Here is a 26,775-nt window from a genome sequence, read left to right as displayed (position 1 = left end):
TTTATATGAAAATAATGCAGTGAACCTTATATATGAAATAAGAACAAATCTTTGTGTATAACATTTTTCACAAAATAATAATACCGCACATTCTTTTATTATTTCCTTTTCGAGAATTAATTATACATCAGGTAGTTTGATTAACATACTATTACTTCTACACAATTATAAAATCATAATTTTGTAAAAGTTATAATGTAATACTAATTATTTTTGGCTGGTTGTATACCATTGAAGCAGTTCATTTACGGACAAACATTATCGTAAACAGAATATAGAATACAAAATAGCATTATTGTGAGGCATTATATACCTGGAAAGTTCTAAAACTGGCTGTGAGAAGAGAAAAAGACCACTTCTTTCGACCAAAATCTTTGTATTAGTAAGAAATCTTAAGCAAATATCTGCACATGTTAACATATTTAGTACCAGTTTAGAGAAGTCAGATATGACAAATCCTGTGAAACAACTCCACTCGGATTCACTCCGAGGGAGGAGTTGTATCGGAGTGATAACTCCGGAGTGAGTTACTCATCTCTAGTAATTACTATTCTAATAGAGTACTTGGGTATGAATTATTCTAACAACTTGTTATATTGTCATATAGCACTATTATATGTTATAGGTACTCATACATAATACCAAAAATGTTGGCAATTTACAATAGCCTTTAGGGGCATTAGTGCAATGTATCAAATCACTATTTAATAATTTTATCACTAAGAGAAAGGTCAACCCTTGGATGGCCCTCTAATACAAAAATAGGTTCAAAAAAGATTACTACTGTAAATAATAAAATAATAATAATAATATAATGTTGTACAACTTTTGAACAAATGGAATTTAAATTTCTAGTTTCTTAGTTATATATATATATATATATATATATATATATATATATATATATACGGGTATATCCATTAATATACAGGGGTAGTTCGTAGCCGAGGGCGGTACAAGTTAGTAATATGGAATAAGGGCTTAGCCCGGGGCTTCGGGCGAACCGAGATGTCTAAATACGGGCGCTATCACAGTATATAGATGTTCACGATGTATATTGGGAGAGACCCCGAGAAGGGCGAAGCTTAGGGAAACCTATTCCCGATGGGTTGAACACGACTCTACTGAATATATATATATATATATATATATATATATATATAAGTATATACAGCTCGATCTTTGACGATGATGTTCTTGGCCAGAATGCAATTGTGTATGAGTAGAACGATTTGGCAACGTGATTTATTTGATTTAGTAAATGCTGGAGAATTTTCAAATGCGTTGGGATTTTTTAAGCTTTTGATAGGTTTACTCGTTTACCATAAAATTTGGGGTTACAAAAATCCTGCTATTGGTAATATTTTTGAAGAAATGCATAACCATAGATAAAGACGTATAACCCCTAAAAATTTCCTTGCCTTCAAATTTCTATAAATATTTGGGTTAATGTAGTTTAATATTTGTTAGGAAATAGTATGTAAAAGTTAAAAAAAAAGTAAACAAAAAAATAAACTATGAATATTAAAATCTAAGATTTCCTGACAAAGCGAGCCTATAATCAAGCTATTTATTTTAATTTCAAATTTATTTTTACCATTTATTATTACCTGGAATAACACGTTGACTAAAGATTCACATTATTCATTTAAGATTGTATTATTTATATACCTCTTAAACAAATTTATTATCCATTAATATTCGTCAGTACACGCAAAATTCTGCTAAACCGCAGGCGCACAACATTCTCGGTTTTATTCACGGGGCAACAAACAGTAATGAGATCAAATTATATGAACTTCTGCTCTCTTTTAACGCAGTTTTATTCCATATTCACAGAGCTAGTGGTAATAAAAATTTAAATAAAAAGTTATTTTAATATAAAATTACAAAAACGAGATTTTTAATAAATGGAGTGTCATACTCACCCGCCAGCAAACGATCCTCGGCAATGACTTAGAATTTGAGATTTTGAGTTAAAATTAATCAAAATTTGAATTGTTGATTTGAAATTGCATAGAAATAGAAGTAACAAGAAGAATTTAAAATAAAATCATTTGAAATGAAATTGATTTTAATCGTTGAGAAGAAAAGCAAGATTAGAGATTAAAGCAAAGAGAGGATCAGATTTGGAAAAAAAGTAGAATGAATTGCAGAATGAATTTTTAACAGCAAATTGAATTTTATATATGTATGTATTATCAATTACTAGCAAAACCAGCTAACCCCGTTTCGCCACCAGATGGTTTCACGAGAAAGATGAAGAATTTTTGTTTTGTTTTATATTTGAAAAGGAAATGAGTAGCTCTCAAACAATGTATCTACCGGCACCATCTACATAAAAAATTGGTTTGGAGTACATGCTAAGTATTAGAGATGACGCTATATGTGAAAAAAGAAAAAGTGTTTTCCGCTTTTCTCTTAAAGTTCTTCTTCAATTTTCTTTGTTATAAACCTCATGGAGCCCGAGACCTTTCCAACGAATGCAAAATTGTCGAAATCGGTTCGTGCGTTCTGAAGTTATTTCGTCAGAAAGGAAAACCCGACTTATTTTTATGTATAGAGAAGATTACAATCTACGCCAATTCTATTATAAATATATTGGAGCACAACTCTCAACTACAGATTCAATTCTTGGATTCTTAAATTTTTGTATAGCAAGGGGATATGCTTTCATGGTCTCTTATCTACTTGGTACGTTTTTTTCTTAACTCAAAACTTAAATTGGAAGTAGAAACTTAAAATAAAATTACTATGAGCAAGTGCAAAATGCAGTTTTCATATTTTTTTTACCTATTTCATCGTTTTTCCTTCGGATCTCCGTCTATTACCTCGCGGCAGACGCGAGGCTAGGTGGTAAAGCTTAATTGATCAAGGAGTTTAACTTAATGAACTTTATTTGTGTGCCTCGAATTAAACGTTTCCGTACAGTTATTTCTCAATGCAGAAAACGAAAACTCTTCCATGTTTCGGAAGTTCGTTAATGAACAAGTGTTGTTTGAGCAAATAGAACGCCTCGAACTCGTTCAAATCAAGAATGTTAAGTACTTCGCGCAATTAGCTATGTGGATTTTATGTTGATTCAGAAAAACATCCCTGGTAAAGTGAGAATTGGAATATTCTTGAACGAGATTATAGATTGTAGAATGAAATCTAAAAGTTTAGTTAGGAATAATTGATCATACTGAATACGAGTATACAATCGTTTTAGGATCCTATTCTTGCCATATTCTCAAATTTTATGTTTATTCAGAAAAGCATCCGTTTACCACATAAAGTCTACAATACAGTGTTTTTTTTTATAAAATAAATCAAGCTCGAAGAACAAAACCCTAATTAAAGAATTTCACAGCAGGACATCGTCGACAATGGCACCGATAATAACTACATAAGTTAAGTACCAGTAAAAGTACTCGCATGATTAAGAATTTCATTAGCAAGATCGTAAAATGCATTAACGCTATGCAATCAATTTAAAACGCTTGTCACACACATTCTGTCAGATGATACTTGAAATAAATTTAAATCAAGGTATAAGAAGATGCATGTTTCGTCCTGAACCATAAAAAATAAATGGTAAGATTTAACTAGACTTGGGACAAGAATTACTGCAATCACGAGGAATTTTCAGTTCCTAGACAATTTTTTTTTGTATTTCGGAAACATTTGAAATAAGTGATACATTCAATTCTGAATTATCAAAAAATTCACCGATGACCAAGAATTGTTAATTCATCAAGTTAATTTATCATTACCGGCCAGCTGTCTATTACCTTAAGACATTTAATTTATTGCACATTAATTATATTGCGGGTGCCTTTGATTCGTTTTCATTCTCTCGTGTTGTTGAATTTTACGATTATTTCAATACATATGCAAAGTATTAAAACCAATGCAATACACCACAGTTCAATATCAGCTTGATATTCACCGGTTAATGAAATTTATGAGCAAATAGAATCGAAACGCACATCATCCCGTCTGCCTCGAGGTGGAAATGTAGTACTGGTAAAAGTTAAAATGATCAACGAATGTAATTTTAATATGGTTAATAGACTTATTACAATACGATTGGGTTTGACTATTTGCAATTTCGTTAAATTTTACAGAATTTTATACACAAAGATTCCAAATCCATTCCATTTTATTCCAAAGGTTATAGTAGAATCCAATGCATTTGAACAACGGTCTGGGATATTTTTCATTCATTACCCAAAAATACTTTTTTTCTAAGTAGATATTACCCTCACGGAAATGAGAGACTACTCCCATACGGATAACAACGTAATAAATACAGTAAATATCGATCAAAAATACATACTTTTTACCTCCAAAAACTACATTATTTCCCCATTTTTGGTAATTTACCCCAGTTGACTGACCACGGCATTAGAACTATACAAAGCGAGTTTTTACATTAAAAAAATTATAGTTGTCCATGTGAAAATGTGACCATGAGCTTTATTGATTACGATTGGGAATGTCAAAGCTAATAAATGCAAGACCATATCAATCACAGGAGCAAGTTTTGGAGAAAACGCAGCCCAGGCAAAGTTTTTTTTTTCTTTAATAATTTTAATTACAATATGTCACACTTAGGACATTCAGTAATTGTTTTGACTTTATTTTATATAGATTTTTGAATGGATGGCAACCCAGTAGTTGTCCATTAGGCTAATTAACTATACTCGAAGTATTTGCTGGCATTTTCATTATATGTGTGCAACTATACGCACGAGAGGCGATTTTCACTTGAGGCTATATTTTAGATCTATAACCTCAAGTAGAAATTTGACATCAAAGTTCACAGGCAAAGGTAAATCGACTTTTTTGACGAAAACAAACTTCTCCTTCGGAAAGTTAGAAAATGGTGAAGGTATGATGAGAATATGAGAAGATAAGCTGATACCAAAGAATATAACTATGTTTATATCTACATAACAGCCTATTTCCATGCTTTGGCATAATTCTATTTCCAAATTCGTCCTTGGTCATCCGGCTCAGACCAATCTGCACGCATCACACGGCATCGCGAGCACGCAGCACGGCGAATTTCACACAAGCCGTTCGAGGGGTAGTTCTGCCGGCAAATTCTAGTCTGCACATTTCAACCCTTAACGCATAATGTACGTGTATAGGTGCGTCGCAATTTAGGGGTGCAATACCCTACAGTGCTTTATTTTGATTTTTTTCTTTGTATGTGTTCAACACCCTCGGGACATTTCATAAAACGCATACGACCGGTTTGCACGATGATACTACGCCATTTTGTTCAAAACCGACATTACAGAAATAAATGGGCGAAAATAAAGCGATATAAAAGATTGCATTGTACAATTTTTTATATGGCTTCTGCACTTGGATTTGGTGCTATCTTTAAATCTCTATACTCGAAAGCTCGAGTATCTATCTATCTATTACCATGGCAAAACCTACACGTCTGATTTATTACCAATTAACTTCTACATATTGTTTACTAAGTCTACGCATATCATTATGCTAATAACCAATTTTTTATTTAAAGAATATTATGTTATATTAACTATGCCCACACCGAAGATGTTGACATTTAATGTGATTGATAATCACAATTTATTTATCTTACGTCATGTGATTCTATGTAATTATATGGTGACATTATCTTTGAGATATTCTTGCGATTAATTTTATGTAATTTGAAAGAATTTGCCCACGAAGGAAGGAGATTTATGACATATATTATAAAAAGGTTGTTACTAAATTACTATTTGTTTGTTTTAGGGGTGTAATAGAGTCTGCAACTTGCGCCGTAAGGAATCTAAGTAATAAAATTATTGTTCATATTGATGGATAACTACTTTAAGAATGGATGACTACTTTAAGAATGGATGACTACTTTAAGAAGAAGGCTTTAAGAACAAGCTCATTCTATTAAACTCGGAGATATTGATTTAAGTTATATCTCTATTATTTTGCTAATCTAAAAGCAAGAATACTGACTACCAAAAGGACAAATCAACAAACTTCTAACAAGTCTTCTAATTCGATTGACAATCTTTTTAAATTACTGCATATAAGAAAAAAATGTACGAATAAATTTCACAGCACCTTCGGATAATTTTTATATCAAACAGTATCTTACTAAAAAATTGATCATTGACAATATTGGATTTAACTCTTCCTATTTTGCCTCCATACATGATCCTTTACAGAAAAAAACGTATAACGATGTGAAACAATTGTCTACGAAAACTGAAAGTATTTCAACACAGTTTGAAAACCTCAAGGAGGAAAATGTTTCTGTTGTTATATTGAGACAAGGAACAGATCGCAGGATCAGCCTGGAGCTCAGAGCCCCAGGCTAGAAGGCGCATGCGTTTGGCTATCGAACGCTAGCCAAACAAAACAAAATTATCGTGCATATACTTATTCGTATATCTATTTCCGGATTATAGGGAATCAGAGACATTCATACAAATGTGTAAAACAAATATTTTAAAATTCTATTACATGTCTCTATTTCGCATGCACCCACTCAATCCAAAAACATAGCCCGAAGCCAGGAACGTCGGAAAGCATCAATCTTCCTTATGGCGATATGGTAGCTGCGGATTATGGCACTAATATCAATTAGCTTTATTAATTAATCCGAAGCTCTCTGAGTGGCAAAACGTGCCCTGATTGATGTTTCAAACATGAGTATTGAAAATTGTTCAGGGTCACTGGATTCGAGTCTTTTAAATACCGGGAATCGGAATTATGCAGAACTTTTGAAGATCCGGATTGAGATTTTCCTCTTATCAGAAATATGGAAGAGAATGTTACTTACAGTTGGAGTATTCGTGGAAAATGCGTATGTGAATAAAATTCATGAAATGATATTCATGAATAGAGAGAAAAAGGTCATAAGAATTATCAGTTAGTTTTATTAATTCATCTGATGTTCTCTGGGTGCCCTGATTGATGTTTCAAACATGAGTATTGAAAATTGTTCAGGGTCACTGAATTCGGATCTTTTAAATACCGGGAATCGGAATTACACAGAACTTTTGAAGATCGATATTCAGATTTTTTCTTTAACAGAAATATGAAATATAATGTAACTTACAGTCGGAGTATTTATAGAGAATTAATAAGTGAATTAAATGATATTCATGAATAGAGAAAAGAAGGTAGTAAGAATTACCAATTAGATTTATTAATTTTATATGAAAACTGTTTTTCATAATCTCTCATACCAGGCACCTCTGTCTGACTGAGATATGAAATATATATATATATATATATATATATAATAAAAAAAAATATTTAAGGTTCTCTGAGTAGCAAAAAGTGCCCTGATCGATTTTTCAAACATGAGTTTTAAAAAAAGTTAAGCTATTTAGAGTCACTGAATTTGGGTCTTTTAAATACCAGGAATGGAATTACACAGAATTTTTGAACAATGAGATTGAGATTTTTCTCTTAAAAATATGAAAGAGAATGTAACTTAAACTCCAAGTATTTTCGGAAAATGAATGAATGATTTTTATGAATTTTATGAATTTCAATAAATAAGCAACATGTGGCCATAAGAATTATCAATTACTTTTATTTATTTAAGCTCTCTGGGTGGCAAAACGTGCCCCTTTTTTATTAATATATATATATATATATATATATATATATATTAATTTTAATATATATTAATTTTTACACTTGTCCTAAAATTAGGATAATTCAGGACAGAAAAATGATGGAACAGTAAATCTGCAGGATTAAAGAAAATGACCAAAAATGCAAAATCTTCTCAGACCAATTGTCAGAGGTTTAGAAAAATTGGTTAATGTAGCATGAATTTCTGTTTCAGTCTGGCTCTGCTAGTGCTGTGGTGTAGTTCTCTGCCAAGTGAGTTTGGATGATCCTCGAGGCGGCTTTTGAAATTGTCTAAAAGTGTTCCAATTTCATATTTTATTGTCTTGTAGTGGGGTACATACTTTGGGGCATTCGAAATTAGTTACGTAATTTCAATGTTTCAAACATGAATGTTCCAGGGTCACTGAAATTGAATCTTTTGGGAATTGGTGTTTCCAAGATTTTTTAAAATTGTGATCGGTTTTTGCAATAGGACTTTATTTAAGTTGAAATATTGTCAGAAAGTAAAATACTCAAAAGTATTTCATATATGAAAAGTTTGTTTGTTTTTTGTGTAGAAATAAATGTGGTTATATTAGAAAAAAAAATAGAAAAAACCTGCTACAACGGTCAATGAACATTAAGATCTGATTCAAAAATATAATACAAAGTGGAAGCAATTGTTTGTGAAAAAATATAATATTAAAATTATTTTTTTATTCACAATCTCAGTAAGATATCTTTTTTAAACAAGTTAAATTGTACTCGAAGTAAACATAAGTAATAATGTTTTTTTTATATACTCTTTTCAGAAACAATTTTTTCCACTTCAAATACTGCATCCTATATGAAACAAACCCCCAAAAATATAATAATAAAAAAAATCTCTATATAATAAAATTTTCAATAATGTTCATTAGGTATTTACTCAGCTTGTGACAGACGTAAAAATTACCTATTATTGTCATTATTGTAAATATTTTATATAATAATAAAGTTAAAAAAAATTACATGACATGTTATATAAAAATTTAAATGAAACGTAGTAAAAGCAAATAAAATATAATTAAATACCTAGAGTTGTAAAATCTTTAGACCTTAGAAATTCTAAATATGTTGAAAGTCTATATAATATTAAATTAAACAAATTCTAAATTTTGACACCGGATTGTCACAATATCTAGCTTTAATTAAAACGCCACCGGACACCATTTTGTCTCAACAATTCATTAAATAATTACGTAAAAATAAAGTACGTTCTCAAAACATATAAAATTTTGGATAACACGAATTTAAATGCGTTAATAATCTATATATCATTGTTATTTAACCCACGTATTATTTATTACACAATTTCTAACTAGGATTAAAAACGCCACCGGACACCATTTTGCAAGTATCTATCAAACTGTTACAACAACTCATTAATTATCATGTAAAAATAAAGTACGTACTCAAAACATATAAAATTTTGGATAACACGAATCTTAATGCGTTAATAATCTATATATCATTGTTATTTATCCCACATATTATTTATTACACAATTTATAACTTGGATTAACAAAATGCAACCGATCACCATTTTAAAAACATCATTAGTGTTGCCACAACCACATAACATTGCATAAATTATTATGCATATGCATGAAGTTCGTTCAGGAAGTATAGGATGTTTTAAATTAGAGCGCGCGAATTATAAAAAAATATTTGTCAAAATTATTTATTTTTCATAACAGGAATATTATAATTTAATAATAATGATATGATTATTATCATTAATAGAATTCACGTTTTACATATCCACGTAATTAGCATGACACTTCATATGGTAAGTTATTCGAATTATATAGTAAAGTACGTAAGGTATTTTCAAACACCAATTTTCGTAAAGCTTATAGACTTCGCGTTATAAATATATTTAAAACTTATATATACTCCTATTATTCATCACACACAATTTTATTTTAAATAATAATCACTCCAGCAAATATTTTTTGACATTTGTGTCAACCAATACATTAGTATGAAGTACTTCCAGAAAGCACACATTGCATACACTCACATGCAATTACACAAGTTCAGAGCAGACTTTATTTCTTATATTGGCACGTGTGTGTTCATTGCTAAATTGTGACAGCCGCTGCTGTACGACATTTTTTTGAGGTTCGTTATTTTCGTTTATAATAGAGACAAATCAATTACTACACATTAAACCTGTGTAAAAAGTGTAATAAAGTGTATAAGATGGTTGTGGCGAAATTTCAACAATGGATGGCTTGTGCAAAGTCTTGGGTAAATACTCTAACCTCTCGTAAAGTTTTGTTCTATTTACTGTCTTCTAACAACGTAAGTAATTATATCTATATATTATTATTATAAGAACAATTTCTACATAATTCAATCGTACTCAAATAACTTTTATGTGATTGGTATAATAATATATCAACTAGATCAGGGCTTCTTGAACTTTTGTCATTCGCGACACCATTTATGACGGCGAATTTTTTGACGACCCCACACAAATATAAAAGAAAGTGAAATTATATTTTTTACATGATTTATTTAATTTAGAATTTGTTGTAAAACATACAAGAATCTGGATGTGAAGTTATTAATAATATATATATATATTTGGCATTAAAATTTCTCGGGACCCCATAATTTTTCTATGCGTCCCCAAATGGGGTCGCAACCCATAGTTTAAGAAGCTATGAACTAGATGCTAGAACACATACTTAATAAGATAAAAAAAATTAATAAATGAAGTCAAAAAAAAATTACCAATCCTTTTATTGTCATAATGTTTTGTTGTTTTCTTATTATCTTAATAATGTAAGTAGTTTTATAAAATAAAATATGTAGAGTACAGTGGGGCACAAAGGTCCAATTTGACTTTCAGTAATTATACAGTCTGAACTAAATGAACTACATAACAACATGTATCAAACAAACAACTATCGAACTATGTTCAGTAAAATTTCTTATAGAAAGTAAAAAGTACTTATAGAAAAATGTTTTTTAACCATTTTTCTAAAATTTGTCATATAACCCTTTTTGCCCCATGAGTGGGGTAAGAAGGGACAGCCAGATGGCAAACAGATCAAACGTCTTTTTCATAATTTTAAAGACATTTTACGAAATAAGGAGCTACAATATATAATCAATGTGCAATACAAACTATATGGGAACAATTTGTACAAAGATTTTGTTTTACCTTGATAAGGTATTTTGAAAGGAATGTATCTCTTGTAAAATTGCTTTCTGAACTTAATTTACTTTTCTATTGGCTATTTTTCATTGTTTGCACTTTTGCCAATGTAAAGGTATAGTTGGTTCTTTTTACCCCTTCCATATGTAAGCTTTTATAGAGACTACATTTTTGAATCTAACTTAAAACTAGTGGGGTGTATGGCATCGTGCCTTAAGGCAAATGTTCGAGGATTATTAAATGTATTCAAATAGACTATTATAAATAAATACTGTAACATTGTCTAATATTTATGAGAATTATATAAACTGAATTGCAAAGTTAAACATATTACAGTTTAAAGTACATTAAAACTTTAGTCAGGTTTACGATTAAAATCTGAATTTTTCTCGATACACAAAAAAAAAAAAATTTTTTTTTGAAAAAAAAATGAAAAAAAAATTTGAAACAAAATATTTTTTTCCAAAATCAATTATTTTGTTAAAATAAGCAGAAAGTTCTTTGAATCATTTAAACCGGACGCTTAGTTCTCTCAAAAACTGCCATTTTTTTAACATTTAGCCTTGTATCTTCGAAATGGCTGGGCCTACCTTTCACCAATCACCTCTTCTCCCAATTATTACAAATTGAATGCTTTTTAGATCATTCAAATCGGATACTCCGTTCTCTCAAAAACTCTATTTCTATTTTCAACGTGACCGAAAATTTGTACCCATACATACATAGACACAAACACACATCCATTTTTTCTGAGGTATGCCAAAATGTTCAGAAACCTTTAAAACGTCGAGAAATGTAAAAATTTTAAATTTCTGAGTAAATTTGTGAGTGTTTAAATTAGTGCCAATGTGTATTATTAATTAAAATCTTAAATATGCACAAAATTGTGATTAAGTGTTGATACTTGTATAAATATATGTGTGTGTGGATGTGTGTGTATGCTATTATACGTATGTGTATATATTTACCCCTGTATTTATTATAATTTCTACGCATGTATGTCCCTCATACATTCAGGGACATGCAATCTGTATCGCCCAGGGCGGAGCTTAAGCTCTCTTCCAAACGGGCCGGAGAATAGCCTCACAAGCTCTCTCCGAGAGTGAGTGAGTAGGGATTACGATTGTGCTTCACGAAGTAGGGAAAACGTGTCCCCAATTGGCCTCGAGCCAAGTACCACGGAGATGTGGGGATCGCACATACGCACACAAGTGTTAGCCCCCCAAGAGCGAACGGCAGCAACTCTATCCAAGAGCTTTTTCGAGGACCACGCGAAGGAAAAACTTGAGGAAAGCGCGATGTTGAATGGAGCTACTAATTGTAAGATTATCAATGAGGTTTGAAAGGTTTGAGGGTAAGTTTTATATGATTTTAGGTGATTTGGTAAGAAATAGTGGAAGCAAGATGTTTGATAAGTACTATATATCCCGAAGGAGAAGTGTATGTAACAAATTTTTGACGATTTTGATAAAACTAGTGAAAGATAAAATTGTATTTGTGACAATAGTTTAACATTTTATCAAATAGCTGAATATCGATTCTGTAGATTAATTCGATTATGTATACTAGTGTCATTAAATCTGAAATGGATATTTTTATTAACTTGCCGTAGGGTGAGTTATTGTAATAGTCCAATATTGAAATTGAAAATTTTTACATTTCTCGACGTTTTGAAGATTTCTGAACATTTTGCCGATTGTCAAAAAATATTCAATGCCTGTTGATAAGGAGATGTGCTGATTAGTTTTTGGCAAAGGCAGGTCCAGCAGTTACGGAGATAAAGAGCAAAGAGTGCAGAAAATAGAAAACGAGTTTTTAAGAGAACGGAGTATCCGATTTGAATGATCTGAAAAACATTCAATTAGTAATGATTTGGGAGAAGTGGTTATCAGTTTTTGGCAAAGGTAGGCCCAGCCATTTCGAAAATATAGAGTTAAATGTTAAAAAATGGCAGTTTTTGAGGGATGTAAGCGTCAGATTTGAATGATTCAAAGAACATTCTGCTTGTTTTAACAAAATAATTGATCTTGGAAAAAAAATATGTTTTAAAATATTTTTTTTTAATTTCTTTTTTAATTTTTTTGTATATCGAAAATAGATCAGATTTTATTTTTAATTCTGACTAAAGTTCTATTATACTTTAAACAAATAATTTCAACTTTGCAATTCAGTTTATATAATTTTTATAAATATTCGACAATGTTACAATATTTATAAGAATCTATTTGAAAACATTCAGTGTTCCTCGAACATTTTGTTACGGTACGGGAAGTTCTAGCAATTTGCCTTAAGGCACGATGCAATACACCCCACTAGTTTCGTTTTTTAATTAAACTGATTTTTTGCCTTCTATAGCAAAAATTGGAACAATACTAGTGTCCTTAAGTGTCACTCAAAAGTCTTGAATGAATATTTTTATTTGTTTTTTTTTTTAAAGAAAAAACAAGGAATTAGGAGATATATAAACTTTGATAAGACAGCCCTGTGGTTGTCTGTTTGATATATTTTATATAAAAAAAATTCTAATATTTTTTCTGTATTATTATCATAAGGCAGCAAATGCCGGGAAGGGACTATATTCATTTAAAAACATATGTTTATCTATATTTTCAATAGGAAATATCCATATACTTGACTAGACTTTCGAAGTCTAATTTTTTCTCTTGAAACATTTGTATTTTCATCAATGATATGACATTGATACATAATTTAAAAGATATTATCTTTCATGAGATAGTGCAGGTCACCAAAACTAAATGAAAACCTATGAGTCAGAGCAATCGGGATATTCTGTTGCAAGGCAATAATCGTACCAGTACTAGTTACCTTGCCTAATCATGCCTACTTACATCCAAAACTACTGCCAATCTTAAATCTGAATTGTGTACTACTACAATCTATATTTTTCCGTATACTCGTAGTAAAGTTCAACGTCTCATGACCCCTTTGGCACGTCAACAGTGTATGCTATATACCGGTACCACAATATTTGGACCAATTTTTTTCATATGCACATTCGACGCCCGCGGGCCAGGTATTTATTTTTTATCTCGGCGAGCAGGCAACTGCCGACCGAATCGCATGTGTACTAACGATGTATACGAATGAGTGTAGCGCCCACGCAACGGGATCACGAAAGAATTACTGATTTCACGAAGAGAACGAAAATTTCTAAGTAAAAACAAAAATAAACGCCAGAGAAAATGTGAAGTATTAAGTGTGGATTATTTAAATACGGATATGCGTAGGGGAAAGGTTAATTATTGAATTGTTTCGCAGGAATCATATAGTAACAACCAAAATAGTTGCTATACTCGAAAGAATTCAATAGCTTATTTTAAAATTTTATTGTGCATTTAGGAGCTAAAATAATATAATGGAGAATACAGCAGCAGTCAAGCACTCTACAGAATCTCAAAAAAATAATAGATTTTATAAAGAAGAGAATGAAAGTTTCTAAATAAAACGAAAAAAGCTGAAGCAAATTAAGAGTAATAAATGTGGTTACTGAAAGGAGAATATGCGTAGAGTAACGGTTATTTATTCAATGGTATCAAAAGAATCATTCTGGAATACCAGAATGTAAGTTATACTCTAAAGAATTTAATTTGCTATTTTAAAATTTTGTTATATACTTGGCACTGAAAAAAATATTATAAGAAATATATTGGAAAAGGTATAAATTCTAGGAAGAATAGATCTATTATTTTTACATAAAAACGTGATGATTTCAAGGATTATTAACTTTATGTTTATCTGTTTATTTGAATAATGAATTTGAATAATGATTATTTATTTGAACAGAAAATAAACCTGGCACCCACATATCAAGTCAATATATAACAAGAATTGCAGTGGATTATACGAAAAAACTCGAAACTTTCATTAGAAAATTTCAAAGCTCTAATATATAGGTAAATCAATTATAAATCCTGTTTGGACCTATAGCATTGAGCTTTGGGGCTGCACAAGTAAGTCCAATATTGTTAAAATGCAGCCAACACAATTAATGATTTTAAGTTCATTATATATAATGACTTATAAAAATACTTTTCACAATTAAAGACAGAATCAGTACTCAAATATCTAAAATTGAAGATTATTCAGATGTGTTATTACGGCCAGTTGTTCTCAATGTATCAACTATAAAAGGACTCAAGAAATGTTTGCCTATTGATCTAACTTGACTTAATTAGAAAATCATTTATTAGAGTGATGTTTATACTATAATAATATAAAAACTCTATTTTGCACAATAACTTTATGTTTAGGCTATTGTAGTAGTAGTAGTAGTAGATTTTTTTGCCAATTTCTTTATAAAGTTCTAGATAAGTGAGTTTCTTATTCAATATATTTTTATAGCAATGCACCTTACTGCATCACAAAGAATTTCCCCAAAACACATGTTTTGAGTAGAACCCAACTAAATTCTTATTAAGCCCGTGTACACAATAAATGCTAAAAGGATTACCGTCGAAGATAATCTAGAATACAGTATTACTCAGTTGCTCCCACACTTTGTTAGTCATGGGTAAATTTGGCGTAACGCACCCCAAAGTATTCTCAGAGTATTATTTATTTAATCATGTTTATTTTGCTAGAGCATGACGGCTGATACTTTTGTGTATTCTGATATAAGATCTCAATAGAATGATAATTGATACTTTAAGATTTTTTAAAGAATATAATTTAAGATATGAGCATTATTTGCTGCTACTCATACGAAAGGTACGATTATTTAGATGTTTGTGTATTAACACTCTTATTAATTGATATGAGTAAGAATATTCATTTGTGCTGGAGGAGAAGTTGGTGTAGATTCATGAAGGAAAATATCATGAAAAATAGCTATTTTTACACTTGTCCTTTACAATATGAGCGATTCTTGCTGTTTCTCATCCAATATGTATCGGTATGTATAAATTCAAGATTCTCAACGTCGCCCACGTGTTTTGCAACGGCATTTATCAGTAGGCAGTAATATGCTTCTGCCTGTTAAATTTATAACAGGCCCATCTCCGGTGCTCGGAGGATATTATGCATTTTTGATCATGGACGGACGGAACGCGAAAGGCGAATGCATATCCTGTATAAATCGACTTTGTATAAATACGTGCGTAATCAATTTTCACTGATAGTAAATCGAGAGGAAGAGAACAGATCCGGTAACTCCGAGGGAGAGAGTCATAAAAAAAAAATTATGTATTTCCAGGCATCAATTTCATTAGCACATGACAATACCTAGATTAGATTTGAAAACAACAACAACATGTTTAGATTTTATTGGTACTCATCATTTATTTATTGAAAGAAGCATTTTGTGTGGTTTACGTTAGTATATTTTTTCAATAACTAAAAATGTATCTAATGCATAGAATTAATTTAACCAAATGTGTTAAAACCGTGGAATAATTTCGTGCCTCGAATTTATGCAAATGATTAGTAAATTTCGCTGCTGCAACATCGCACATCGATTAAATTCAGCTCTGTTATTCGAGTAATCCAGCATGCAAAATGCCCATAGCGATACGGTTTTATCGGCCTGAGCTGCATATACGCGCTTTGCCCATTAATATAGATGTAAATCATAACCCGGTACAAGTTTGCTTATTGTAATAATAAGTAGTTGGATAATAAGAATTTGCGAATCAACTATATAGTAGACATGACTATAATTGATGGATGATAGAATAAACGTTCGACGTAAATGTTTATCGGCGAAAAAGTGCGAATTGTAGTTAGTGATATAAATAACGTTATTTGGAAAAGCAATTATATCGGCAATATATGCCTGTAGAAATTATTGTTATTGAAATAATAAAGTTAAGATATATTATGCGTTGTTCTACGTAGTAAATATTTATTTTTAAACAAAACCGCTTGCTGTAAATTCCTTGAGAGTTGACTATATTTTAAAAATTTTATATGCAGCTTTCATGTATAGTTAACTCTTTGACTTGAGAATAAAAAAAGTATATATATAAAAAAAAAATATAAAAAGTGTAGTGGAAACAATGATTTTCATGAGGTCTTTCAAAAATGAAGATGTCCTCATTCTTCGAATGCCCATAATACTGACAGATACAGCATTTGAATTTAAAGCATTACAATTCCCAGTTACTATTGGAATTTGCAATGAAACTCCAGGTCTACTTTTATTATATATATATATATATATATATATAAATTTTAATAATTAAAAACTAACCTGTTACTTCATCCTCTCCCCATTTCCAGTAGATATACAATTTGCCGCAAATGTTTCTCTTCAATTCAAAAAATCACAGTTGTATTTTTGCTGCTTGTTCGATATTTCCAATTCTATCTTGCTGCTCCCTTGCTCCAGTATTTGCAATTCAACGAAGCCCGAATGCAAAACTGGAAAACGAAAATAAAATCAAATTCTCATTCAGTTTGAGGAAAAGAAAACAATATTCAGCATTGGTTGGATAGCGGGGTGAATGTTGAATATATGAATAAATGATTTATTGTATAAATCTCAGATTTCAAGAGGGGGATGTATGAGTTTCAGTGTGTAATTTTAACCGAGATATTGAAAAAATAGTTGAATAGAATTTGCGTTGTACAGTTATTGGAATTATTTCAAATGTAAATATAATAGACTAATTTAATTAAAACCATCTTCAATTAAAATGCACACATCTGATTAAAAAAAACTACTGAGATTAAATGCATGTTGTTAATATACCATAATAATAGGTGTAAGTGGATTTTTGCCTTGGAAAAAGTTGCGAATTCATGCTGATGTATGTATAAACAATACTCAATATGTTGTCAATAAATAAGATATTTTAATGATATTATCCAAATGAGAATTGAAGTTCTACCATTTACTCCTTCAGCAACAATAGCTTTCTTCTGGCAACAAATTACCAAACTAGTTGGTATTGGTATTTTCCCTTGAGTAAATAATCGACTTAATTAATAAAAAATTAATTAATTTATGAGTGATTAAAAGTATTCCAAGTGGATTTATTACACATAATTGAAAACGAACGAACACGAACTCGGAGTATTTTCTAAAAGCAAATTTTCAAAAATCAATTATTTTTATAATTGAACCAGTTTTCGTAGGACTTTAATGGTTTAATATGTTCATTAAGACTAAGTACTCTATCATTATACCAAATCAATCGTCTAATTTTAATTTTAACAAACGTCAAAAAAACTACTCATTTTCTCAAACTTTGATAATTTTTTAAAATTAAATTACTTGTCGCAAGGGCGTAATATTTTAGTAAGTTCTATAAGACCGTGATATATCTTCTATAAGACCGTTCCATAAAAATCGGCTTAATTTTTTTTTTAACAGTTAATTACAAAAAACAGCTCAGTAATTTTTTACCTAAAACTAATCAGAATCATTCCCAACTAATATCTTTCGAAAACTTTTTGATTTTTTAAAATCGATTCGGTAGTTTGAGCTCAAATTTGGGCTAAAAGTTTAACACTTTTTTTCAAATTACAAAGAAACGGTTTGGCAGATCGTCTCACAAAACTGACAAACGATAGTCCTCATCGAGATACATCAAATGGCTTTTAAATTTCTGAAATCGGTTTTTGAGAAAACGGCGATCAAAAGTCTAATTTTGGCAAATGCCAAAAAAGCTATACTAATTTTTGCAAACTTTGGAAAATATATACAATTAAACGACTTGTCGTAGAGCCGTAATATTTTAGTATGATGAAGACAATGGTATCTACCGTCAAAAAAAAAAACATAAAAATCGTTGAATTTTTTTTTAAATTTATTGCAAGAAAACGGCTTGGCCGATCTTTACCAAAAACTAATCAGCACGATTTCCAACCAATATCTATCGAACGGTTTTTGAGTTTTCAAAATCGATTCAGAACTGCGGGCTAAAACGTGAACGAATTTTTTTTCACTTTTCTGCTATTTACAAAGAAACGGCCAGGCCGATCGTCGCACAAAACTCGGAAACGCTAGTCCTCATCGAGATACATCGAATGGCTTCTAAATTTTTGAAATTGGTACAGCCGTTTTGGAGAAAACGTCGATTTACGGCAAAAAATCTGTTCACACACACACATATTTTTTCCAAATTTGGTCTCATTTGAAACGTGAAGAAAACATAAAATTGGCAAGTCGGATTTTTTAATGAAAACAAACTTCTCATTAGGGAAGTTAAAAATCAATTTATATGTTGTAAGAGCACTGAAGTGAATTTGTACGAAAATTTAGTATAAAATAAAAAATATGAAATTTTGGGCCATGATTAATTCTATCTCAGGATTTATTATTGGAGATGGAGTTTTGGGGAATAATCTTAACACACTATAGGCGGGCCCCGTAAAATTACGCTCTGCGAGGACTGTTGCTTATCGGCGGGCAAGGTATTATTACGCTTTGAATAGACTAACTAAGCGAGTCAAAATACTTTTATCTGATCGGTTTGCATATGATATTGAAAGAATAGCTGATATTATACTTTTTTCTAGATTCAATTGATTTACGTATTGAAAGACTTTTAGAATAAGAATAAGGATAAGAAACAATATGTTTTATCTTCAAGTTTCTTTCATTCAAGCTACTCGCAATTTGTTTTGTAGATAAATATGCAAAATTTACAACAATAAAATGGTGTTCAATATATATTTTATCAAATATTTTAGTTATTAGTCAGATTTGTATAGTTCAATTTGTATAGTTTTTTTACATTGTTATTTGCAATAATGAAATAATGGCATCGGATAGCGATAGTAAAGTTTGCGCCAATAATTTATCATAAATTGGAAGTGATTCTGATATTACTGATTTTGGTAGTGTATGTGGATGAAGATTTTTTTCATCCTAGAAGACGTAGAGTTTTACCGATTATTTCCAGAGATCCTGGAAATAATGACAATGAAGAAGTGGAGTGGTCAGAATTTGACAATCCTCCAATTATTGAATCATTTTTAGGTCAAAGTTGCGTTGTTTTGAAACCAAATAGTTAAATTGAAGTGGTTCAGCTATTTTTGCTATTCGGGTCCCAGCACCTCTTCATGAGGGGTGATTTTTTCCATAAATTTCACGTATGTAAAAAGTGGTTTATATATCTAATGTACGTTAAATTTTTAACTTTCCGTAGGTTAGTTATAACTAACCTATATATAATATAGTAATGGGCGGAAAATCACGAATGAAAATTATTCCATTTTTCTACGGTTTTTAGGTTTCTGAACATTTTGGCATACCTCAGAAAAAATGGATGTGTCTGTTTGTGTGCGTGTGTTTTTGGTGGCCGCATTTTTTCGTTCACGTTTTCGGGCGCACGGATCAACCGATTTGAATGGTTCAAAAAACATTTGATTCCTATTGATAGGGAGATGTGCTCATTAGTTTTTGGCAATCGCAGGTCCAGCCGTTACGGAGATACAGAGCAAAAAGTGCAGAAAACAGAAATCGAGTTTTTGAGAGAACGGAGCATCCGATTTGAATGATCTAAAAAACATTAAATTAGTAATGATTGGAAGAAGTGGTGATTAGTTTTTGGCAAAGGCAGGTTCAGCCATTTCAAAGATACGGAGCTAAATGTACACAAAATGGCAGTTTTTGAGAGAAATAAGCATCCGAATTGAATGGTTCAAAAAACATTCTGATTGTATTGACATAACAATTGCTTTAGGAAAAAAATATTTCATTCAATACTCAATATTCCTCGAACATTTCGTTATGGTACAGGAAGTTTCAGCAATTTGCCTTAAGGCACGATGCCATACGCCACTAGTTTTTGTTAGTTTTATGTTTAATTATGCATTAATTAAATAATTTTTTTATAGTTCAAACCAACCAGACGGTTTTTTTTTTAAAAAAAAGAGTTATAAAAAAATATGTTCAATGTGACAGTCAGTTGTGTTCATGCGAGGCGACGGAAAGAGCACTCGTGTCGAGCAAGCGATTTGCCCGCTACACATATCAGTTTGGTCTGATGAGTATTTTTACGGGGCCCGCCTATAGTGTATAGATTTACCATATCTAAAATTTGTAATGAATTTGTACTTCAACATAAGTTTCTATAAAAAATTTTAAAAGCAGTGACTACAGTAGGTATGCGTATATTGTGTCCTAGCTGTAAATGCGCATTTCGTCCCGTATTTACAATTAGATATGAATCGTATCAAAATCGTATGCCACTTGACTGCTCCGGCCAGAGGCTCGAAATGTTCCAACAATGCATGTTATTGAACGCATCGGAGCATGTGATCGGTGCGTACCGACTGTGGACTGGCTCTGTTCAGTATTCGGCATATTCTGTATACATTGGGGTTTGACACACCGAACTGCACATATTTACACAACGACACGGCATACAAAGCCACCAATATACCATGGGCTTTATAAACGCTCGAATTGATCACAATTTTGCATTAATTGACCCCACGAATTTGAGATACACGAGTTAACTCGATGGGTACCTACTGTATTGACTGCAAAACTCAAAAAATGTGCATAGATATATCAATCACTTGAGATATGGTGAAATAGGACCTTAAAATTTGGATAGCTGCTTCAAATTATTCAAGCCATTGATTGCAACTTTGCGTTAATTGACCTCGAAAATTTGAGATATACTAGTTAACATACTGGGCAAAATTCAAAACAAAATGCACTTTTCTTATTTTTTATTTTCATTCTTTAAATCAATATCTTTGAATTAAAATATTCGTGAAAATTAGTTTAATTATAAAAATTCATTAAAATTTGAAATATTGCATCGTCACAATTTGAAAATTGCTAAATTTCAATTAATATTTTTATTAGTATTAGTATTTTTTGGTAATTTGTTGCTAGAAGAAAACTATTGTTGCTGAAGGAATAAATAGTAGAACTTCAATTCTTATTCAGGTAATATCATTAAAATATCTCATTTACAGATAGTATATTACTTGAGAACATTTTTCACAACTTATAGAAGATATTGTTTAGGAATATTTACAGTCTCTAATGATTAGAATCTGATCCGAGTTATCAAATTGCATTGGACATTATATGTAGATTAATATATTAAACGAAGAAAAATATTCCATAAAAAATAAAAATAGCATAAATGAACAAAAAGTAAAAAAATGTTTACTATTAAAATAATAAAGAAACTGCCTTTTGTCTATGAGGCAAAAAATTATTTTTAATGAATACCTGACGCAGCAAAAAATGGTAGAACTTCAATTCTTATTTAGTTAATATCATTAAAATATCTCATTTACAGACAGCATATGCATATTACATGAGAACATTTTTCACAACTTATAGAAGATATTGTTTAGGAATATTTACAGCCTCTAATGATTAGAATCTAATCCGAGTTATCAAATATAATATAAAAATAAAAACAGCTTAAATAAAAACAAGTAAAATAAAATTTTATACGTTTAATTTTAATGAATACCTGATCCAACAAAAAAATCGAATATCACATAAATATCTATAAATACATCCATCACTCACAAACTGCTGTTGAAACAATATTAATTGATTTATAGTTTTTTAACAAATGTCAAAAATCGACTGGCACATTTATTGAGACCATTATGAAAGACATATTGGGTGGTGTCATCTATCAACTGCACTATCAACTAAATTTACTGATTTATATTTGAATTTTTACTTTCTTTATTAGTAGATGGAAAATTGAATAGTGATAAATTATTTATTAACAAAGAGCAGTTGATTTAAACATTAACATAAATGTCATTCAAGTGAAAATTCTTGTATTTTTATGAATTGTGCGAATATTTTCAAGCCAAATTATACATTAAGCTATTCATTTACAACGTTTTTATTCTAAATTCTATACTAACTTTGTATATATCCATCTAGTGGTACTAGATGGACTCAAGTGATTTATTAATTTATCGATTTTACATAACTCTTAACAGAAAATATTTTTCAAGTATTGATCAAGTTTCTACTCCATATTATAAGTCGATCATCTTCACATTATTAAGTATTGAAGTTCAATTTTAATATCATAATTCAAATATGAAATTGTTTACACAGTACCAAGACTCAATCCATTTACCTTTGGTAATAGAATCATGGCCCGTTATTGTATAGCCAATAAATTGATGTACACAAGATTTTAATAAAATAATAAATTAAATTAAATTCAAATACAATTGGGATTATTAATATCATGTCTTGGTATCATGGAGATGCTATGAAGATGTTAAAAATACGAATGAGGAATAATTTCATCAAAATAATTTGATTTAGAGATGGAATAGTGGGTAATACCTACGTGAGTTATAACATAAATGTATTTCCCGTAGTATCTTGTTTCAATGTATCAAACATTTCCCTAACAAAGGACTAGACGATATCAATTCCTAATACGCAATTTCATCTTCGATTAGCATATCATCACGATGCAAATGATGATATCCGACCTATCGCGCCCAGAGTGTTATCCGCGTGCGCTCGGGTTTGAGGCATAATATATAATTACAACCCCAGACCGCCCTTTTGTTCCACCCTTTGGTCTTTGTTCGTTCAGTTGATTTTTTTGCACTGAACCTACCCCGCAGAAGATCAAAGCACAAAGCCACATATGTCAAATGCAATAGTCGACAACTAACACACACCATGGATACAGAGAGAACTCTGGTCGAGATATTAAGCAAATCACTTATGTATTTGTGGAATGCAATGTTTTCAAAGAGTTTTATTTAACATGCCTGAATGAATTTACAAATTAAAATATAATCGTGTAACGAGTGAAACAGAGGAAAATTAAGTGAAAAACTTTGGAGTTGTCGCGCACACGTTACTTACTGTGTACTACAAACTCTTGGCAAATTATATTGGGTTTATGATTTTGTTATCAAAAGTCCATTTTACGCAATCATTATAATTAGTCCATAATGGAACTAAATATAATGAATGAAAGAACTAATATAAAGACAGAAGTAGTGTACATATTTCAAAAATTCAGGATCTCAGTGGAACCATGTATCAGTTATAAGAAAACTTAAAAAAAAATTTGGGCCCGTGACGCTGTCTTATCCTTAATTAGAAAACTACTCACTGAAGTGATTTCCATATTTTTATTTCGAAGTTCGTAACCCATTTTGGACGATACCTATTTAGGAATGGATATCAAGCACTAGTGACATTTGTCTTCATTTGCACATATAGATCTAAAATATCTGTATACAAGTGAAAATAGCCCTTCTTTATGCTGCTTTAAATTAGAAATATTTTATCGGTATTATAAGTCCAAAAATATTGAATATTTTATGCCAAATGCGGTGTTGTCTTCTAAAATACCAAGTAGTTAAGGAGCATCAACACAGCAGCTCATTAAACACTTTAGTTCTAATTGCTGTTAAAAAATCGATTTGTAATTAAATTCCATGTTACTACAGGCTAATACCTTTCGAAATTCATTTCACCATGTGTTTCACCGGATTTTCGCGTCATTAAAAACACTTCAAAATTTTACACATAATCTGGATTAAAATCCAATTCCTTCTCGAACACAACAAACGCATCAGAAGTACAAAATAATCTTTATTTCCGAATCACCCTTCCGGGGGACCGGCGTGGCAAATTTTAAATTACACGGATAATTTCAAACCCCTGCCTTTGAAAAACCTAATCGTGACAACCATACCCTTAATTTAAACTCTAATTTGGGGTCTTTAAAATAGACTCGTTTCGTATCGAGGGGGCGTTTGAGATAAGAGGTATGTCATTTTTAGGATTGAGCTTAAATGTCCGGAACGATGTTTACTTTTAATGTGACAGTTGGGTGATCGAGGAAGTGGGATTGATTTTTCAATAAATAATTTTGTAGGGTTACCCTCTCGAGGAAATTATCAAGTTAGAAGTTTAGGATGTACGATAGCTAACACTGATATTAAAACACGTAGCTCTGATTGTTGTTAAAAAATATAGGTGTAATTCCAGCTTTACCGAATATTATAAAGTCATAAAACTTCTATGCCTTGTCAAAGAGGTATTTTTATAGCATCGTCCTGAATGATGTCCCGACCCATTATCAACAATAAAGTACAATTTTAATAACAGAGTTCGACGGGACGATAATGGTACAGATACACTTGGAAAAGACGGACAAAACACGGCCAAAACAAAAACATGGGCAATATCTTAAATAATGTTACGTGCGTGTCCTGTAGATAATTCTGATGTTATTAACATATTTCGAATAACTCGTGAATACAGAGCCAGATTGGTAATAATCAGACAATGTAAATGAAAGGTAATATATAGGTAATTAAGGTTAGAGTTGGAGTTGTTGCACCAAAAACTCTGTGTTTGCTACAGTAGATCTTAACCAACTATTTTTCTTGAAGGCATCAATTATTGTTGGTGTTTGTTTGTGTTACAGCAATGCCCACGAAAGGCGTTCTTGTTTTGAGATGGTCTTTATGATCTACAATCCGAAGTGGAAATTTAATATTTAATATTATACTGCTTGTTATCAAGTTGCCCTAAATCGAGATCGAACCCGGGACTAATTCAAACTCACAAGAGGCTATCTATAAATCACGTGAGGTTTAAAAGAAGGAGGGGTTTGATAAAATATCACAGATGGAGGTCAAGTAAGATGTCACTTGTATTTTTCACCTAATTGTACGATTTTTTCTTACACGTGGTGTTGGGTCGGTGGAGTTGGTAATTTTAAATATCAACGTACCACCAAGGGGGGAGATTTGCAAATCCGTATAAACAGATCACGTGATAAATAGATGCCCCCCAAACAAAATATTCTGTGTCTAGTTCCTCTCTGCCTTAAGCAGTTTCATTTTATACTCTATTTCACACTAAGCGATGTTTCTAATGTCGTATCGCGTGCTCTGCCGTTGTTAATTTATATATAAATTTTTTCTCATTGTAAAAAATCTAAAGATAAAAAGCGATCTGAATCTCTATGACATTAGACCGATAGTTTTTTGCGTTTTAGTCATGACGTGCACTCTCGTCCATCCACAAATTGTATAATTCAATAATTGCTGAGTTGATTATGTCAATTCATGAGAAAATCTCGTGACCCTATAATCAAACGCAATTTTAGAAAATTTTAAATTCTTAGGTTAGTTTTTGTATTGACAACGTAGGCAGAAAATATTAAAGTTAAACATATCGATTATATAATACGGTATTAAATATAATCAGATTTTAAACTAACTCATTAATTCATTATATAATCGATTAAACCGTAATTGGGTTAATTATTTATTGCTAAATCTATTGTTTGTTCGAATATTTTGCGTTTGCGTGATTAACTAACAGAATATATTTGTTTTTAATTTATATTATTTTTTTAATGATTTTTAAACCAAGGCAACGCAAGGAAAGTGTTCTTCCTAAAATGTTTAGAGAATTTCAATCATATCAATACAATAGTTTATTATTAAGTTTCCGACCAAGTTGCCACAATTAGCTAATGCACTGCGATTTCAATACAATATACTGCACTTCGATAATGTTTGCACAAATACTCTAGGCTATTTACCAATATGCTCACTAACAACCCTTTTAAACCTAACCCGAACACAACCCCTATTTAGAGGCTCACGAAGGATAATCTTCACGATGAAAGGAAGATCTATAGTTGATATATTGATCGTTCAAAAAACACTGTTATGAATTGTTGAAGATTTTTTAATATTTCTAGAAATATCGATCAAGACAGCTGTTTAAAGGGTAAAAGTTACGGGGTAAAATTGAAAGAAATACATGATGATTTTTTAGAATTATTTTATTGAAGTTACAGTTGTTTCAAGATTATTGTATTTCATTGTGAAGTGGATTGTTATTAACATATATTTTATTAGACATATTTTAATATATTATTTAGTTAACTTTCCGGAAGAGAAGTTTATATCTTTCCCAGAAAATCTGGCTTGTTATTTTTATGTTTTGGCGTTTCAAGTATTTGAAACTAAATCGGGAGAAAGTATGTGCATATATGTGAAAGCCG

General features: G+C 30.8%; 1 protein-coding gene across 1 annotated transcript in view; it reads right to left on the bottom strand.

The window, feature by feature from the left end:
* LOC113383358 (transcription factor AP-2-epsilon) overlaps positions 1-22,300 on the bottom strand; it is a 540,995-nt gene extending 518,695 nt beyond the window's left edge. Inside the window, exons 1-2 of the mRNA XM_026621630.1 lie at positions 22,216-22,300; positions 17,013-17,182 (exon numbers count right to left, since the gene is read on the bottom strand). The gene's annotated coding sequence lies outside the window, so the exon portion shown is untranslated. The remainder of the gene's footprint in view (positions 1-17,012; positions 17,183-22,215) is intronic.
* Between the last annotated feature and the right edge of the window lie 4,475 nt (positions 22,301-26,775).

The sequence above is a fragment of the Ctenocephalides felis genome, unplaced genomic scaffold, assembly GCF_003426905.1.
Source record: "Ctenocephalides felis isolate EL2017-DRISC unplaced genomic scaffold, ASM342690v1 CF-g0.4_SCAFFOLD_03570, whole genome shotgun sequence".
Classification (NCBI taxonomy): Eukaryota; Metazoa; Arthropoda; class Insecta; order Siphonaptera; family Pulicidae; genus Ctenocephalides; species Ctenocephalides felis.
This window is presented reverse-complemented; position numbering and strand designations above follow the sequence as displayed.